This window comes from Humulus lupulus, chromosome 8, assembly GCF_963169125.1.
Source record: "Humulus lupulus chromosome 8, drHumLupu1.1, whole genome shotgun sequence".
NCBI lineage: Eukaryota > Viridiplantae > Streptophyta > Magnoliopsida > Rosales > Cannabaceae > Humulus > Humulus lupulus.
In genome coordinates, this window is record NC_084800.1 from 161,990,169 (window position 1) to 161,994,765 (window position 4,597).

General features: G+C 38.0%; 1 long non-coding RNA gene across 1 annotated transcript; it reads right to left on the reverse strand.

Moving 5' to 3' along the window:
- Window positions 1-1,417: 1,417 nt before the first annotated feature.
- On the reverse strand, window positions 1,418-2,662 carry LOC133798598 (uncharacterized). The gene is made up of 2 exons (XR_009875963.1): window positions 2,493-2,662; window positions 1,418-1,661 (listed from the first exon to the last, which is right to left on the reverse strand). It is a non-coding gene; the product is annotated as an uncharacterized LOC133798598 (long non-coding RNA).
- Window positions 2,663-4,597: the final 1,935 nt, after the last annotated feature.

Genomic DNA, 4,597 nt, shown 5'->3' on the forward strand with positions numbered 1-4,597 from the left:
TCAATGGGCCCAAAATTACATATATGCCCTTGTTAACAAGAACGTGCCCACATGCATATTTAATTCACCTAAACATGCATTTTTAGTCTTATGATAATTTAATCCACGTAATCACATACTAATACACATAAATCACAATTAACCACGTAATAACATAGTCAACTCAATTACTGTCCTCCCGGCACGCTAATCAATGCGCTAAGCCTTATTAGTAGATTTGGGACGTTACAACTATCCCCTCCTTATAGAAGTTTCTTCCACAAAATTTACTTCAATAACTCAGAATATCGATCCCGCATCTCAGACTCAAGTTCCCAAGTTGCCTCTTCCACCTTGTTGTTTCTCTAAAACACTTTCACCAAGGCAATTGTCTTGTTCCGCAAGACTTTATTCTTGCAGTCTAGGATCTGAACCGACTTCTCCTCATTTGACAAATCTTGATCCAGCTCCAGGTTTTCATAACTCAACACATGTGTAGAATTTGATACATACTTCTGGAGCATGGACACATGAAATACATTGTGAGCACCTGATAAAGATGGAGGCACATCTAATCTGTAAGCTACCTCTCCAACCTGGGCCAACAAACCTAGGACTTAACTTGCCTTTCACTCCAAATTGTTTCACCCCTCTCAAAGGAGAAACTCTGAGAAACACACGATCACCGACTTGAAACTCTACACTCCTACATTTCAAGTCTGAGTAACTCTTCTATCAACTCAAGGAGGCGAGCATCCGAGCTCTAAGTACTTCCTCGTTGGTCCTTTGAACGGCCTCAAGACTTAAGTACTTCCTCTCACCCCTCTCATCCCAATGAATGGGCGATCGACACTTCATCCCATACAACATCCCATATGGAGCCACTCCGATAGTCACTTGGTAATTTTTATTATAAGAAAACTCAATCAAAGGGTGATACTTACTCCAAGATCCTCCAAAGTTCAGCACACAGGGTCGTAACATATCCTCTAGTATCTGAATCGTCCTCTCAGACTGTCCATTCGTCTGAGGATGATAGGCAGTACTGAACCATATCTACATGCCCATAGCCTTCTGCAGGCTCTCCCAAAACTTAGAGGTGAAGGTGAGGTCCCTACACTACTATGAAAAACACTTTTTAGGGCCCACTTCGCGAGCCCTAAAAGAGCTTTTAGGGCTTGCGGGGTGCGATCCCTCTATTTGAGAGCCTTTAAATGTACAGTTTTTTGCAAGCCCTGAAAGAATGGATGCGAGCCCTAAAATAATGTATTTAGGGCTCACAATGCGTTTCCTAAAAGATCCTTTTGAGTGCCTTTAAGTAAAAAATTTAGGGTTCGCAAGGCGTCCCCATAAAAGTTCTATTTTCAATTTTAAAAAATTTATTTATTTTTATTTTAAATTAAAAGTTATGATTTAAATTAAACATTTAACTTATAGATTAAAATAACAAAATTTATACATTCAATTTACAAATCTAATAAAAAATATAACTAGATTTACAAAGTAAATAATTAACCACTCAAAAAAGAAAATTTATACTCTAATAAAAATCAAAAATAAAATAAAACACTAAATTCATTGTCAAAATATATATCTTTCTTCTTCTTGTCCTTGTACACACCCTCATCATAGTCCTTCCAAAGTAAGGATTGACTGTCATGAATTTCTTTCTAAAATCATCCCTAAAACATGAAAAATCACATTATAATATAAAATTATTATTATTTTACATTTGACACAAAACTAATTATTATAGCATCCATGAATTCAATTTTAAGTTATGAATAAAGTTAGAATTATTAAATTTTCCTACAAACAAAAAACAAGGTGAACAAACAAAAGAAACATACCCATGTTTTATCAAAAGAATTTCAAAGAGTACAAACAAACCAATGTCTAATGTTCCGTGCTCATAAAACTTTAATCAATAAACTTTCAAAGACATTTACACAATAAGAATAATCAATTCAATTAGGGGTCATAATAATTTATCGTTCATAAACGATTTGTATCTATATAATTATTAATAAAATAATTATAATAATAGTAGTTCATTTATAATAAAACATATGCTCAAAACTCATCAAGTTACACTCTAAAGTTTACTATAGAATTACCATTCAAAAAATGTCCCTTGGACGTTAAAAAGAAACCATAAAATCCTTTAATAACGATGTTTAAAGTCTGTAAACTTAAATCGTTGGATTAGAAATCGATATTTGTAATTATTTCAATAACTACTATAACTAATTTGAAAAAACTGACAGGAATTGATTAAATAAAGATCCATCAATTTTCTACAAATTCTGGTAGCATAACAGCTGTAAAACGAACATCCCCAAATTTTAAAATCCTACATACACAACATATCAAACAATTCCAGGCAGCCAAATAAATTATAGAACAATTCTACTTATTTAAACAGTCTATTACAAAATTTGAAAAAACATACATGCAATAAAATAAATATAAATAATTATTCATAAAAAAAATATGTTTTATAAAAAAAATACCTACAACTAGCTCTTGCCGAGACCACCACCGCCGTCGAGAGGTCCCTGCTGCCATCGAGCCAACCTCGAGACCCTTACCCCCCACGCCGTTAAGCCCAGCCAGCCCCGTCCTTGTTCTGTCGATCCCACCCTAGGAGACCCCCCTACCATAGAGCCCAGCTAGCCCCGAGAACCCCACCCGCCGTTGAGCCCACCCCCCGAGCCCCCAGACACCGTTCGAGCCCCCAACCCCCAGCCACCATTGAGCCCAGCCAAAGCCTCCGCTGCCACCATTGAGCCTAGCCCGAGCCTCCCTTGCCACCGTACGGCTCGAGCCCCTTCTCGCTTTCTTATCATTGTCGTTTTGTGCTGCTGAAAAAAAGAAGTATGAACCCTAATTGTGGTTTTGTAAAAAAAGTTTGTCTATTATGATATGTTATTTGGGCCCAAGGAAAAAAATAAAATAAAATTGGGACCCCTATAAAAATATTTTAATAGTCATTTTTTGTTCAATAAGCTATGTTGGTGTAATGGTAAAGACTTAACTTGACTTGGAGGGTGGGGATTCGAAACTTGCTAACTCTAGATATATTGTTTTTTTAAAAAAATAAAATAAAATTGTAAACCTGAGATTCAAACCTTGAACCTATAGTAAGCTAAATGGGTAGCAAACCACCACACCAAACTCTATTTCATGATTTATGCGTACTATTTAAAATTTTATTATTACTAAAAATTCTTTAAGGGCTCGCGAAAGTCCAGGAGGTGTTTGTTAAAAAAATAAATCAAACTTTTAGGACACACTACCTTTTTTAGGGTTCGCTCCACGAGCCCTAAAAGAATTCTTTAAAGACTTCCAACACGAGCCCTAAAAGGACCAGGAGCTGTTTTTAGGGCTCGCATTTAGGTGAGTGCCCTAAAAAAGTATCCTAAAAGGGCATTTTTGTAGTAGTGCTATCGGATACTATCGACCTCGAAGCCCCATGGATTCAGACAATCTCCTTTACATACAATTCAGCATATTGCTCCACCGTATAAATCATTCTAACAGGCAAAAAGTGTGCTGATTTGGTGTACCTATCGACAATCACTCACACTGAATCATGTTGCCCCACTGTCTTCCGCAATCCAACCACGAAGTCCATGGTGATATCCTCCCACTTTCTCTCTGGAATCCCTAAAGGCTGCAGCAATCCTGCTAGCCTTTGATGTTCAGCCTTCACCTGCTGACAGGTTAAACACTTGGCCACATAATTCACTACGTCCCTTTTCATCCCTGGCCACCAATATAGAGTCCTCAAGTCTTGGTACATATTCTTCGTACCAAGTTATAAAGAATAGGGAGTGGTATGAGACTCATCTAGAATCTCTTGTCTAATACCGAACTCCTTCAGAATGCAAATCTGACCTTTATACCTCAGTATATCAATCTCAAAAATAGAAAAGTCTCTAGCCAATCCAGCTAAGACATCCTCCCCGTGTTTCCTCAACTGGGGATCCTCCCTCTGTGCTTCTTTGATCCTCTCAAGGAGCGTGGACTGGGGATCCTACCAATTCAATTCATGCTCTCGTCATCTCCTCAGCTGACTTCTCCGATATCTGTCTCGAACTGAAGAACTGTCCTAGCTCCTTCTGACTCAATGCGTCGGCCACCGCATTGGCCTTCCCTAGATGTTACAAAATATCACAGTCGTAGTCCTTCACCAACTCCAGCCAATGCCTTTGGCGCATGTTCAGATCCTTCTGAGTAAAGAAATACTTTAAGCTTTTATGGTCAGTGTATATTTCACACTTCTCCCCATACAGGAAATGCCTCCATACCTTCAGTGCAAATACAACTGCTGCCAATTCTAAATCATGAGTGGGATACCTCTACACATACTCCTTTAGTTGTCTTGACGCATAGGCTATCACCTTCCCGACTTGCATTAATACACACCCCAAACTCTGCCTCAAAGCGTAACAGTCTACCACAAACTTTTCCTTGTCACATGGCAGACTCAGTACCAGAGCGGTGTTCAGTTGCTGCTTCAACTCCTTAAAATTGATCTCACATCTATTTTTCCAGATATACTTGGTCTTCTTATGTGTGAGCTCAGTCAATGGTGTGGCTATTATGAAGAATC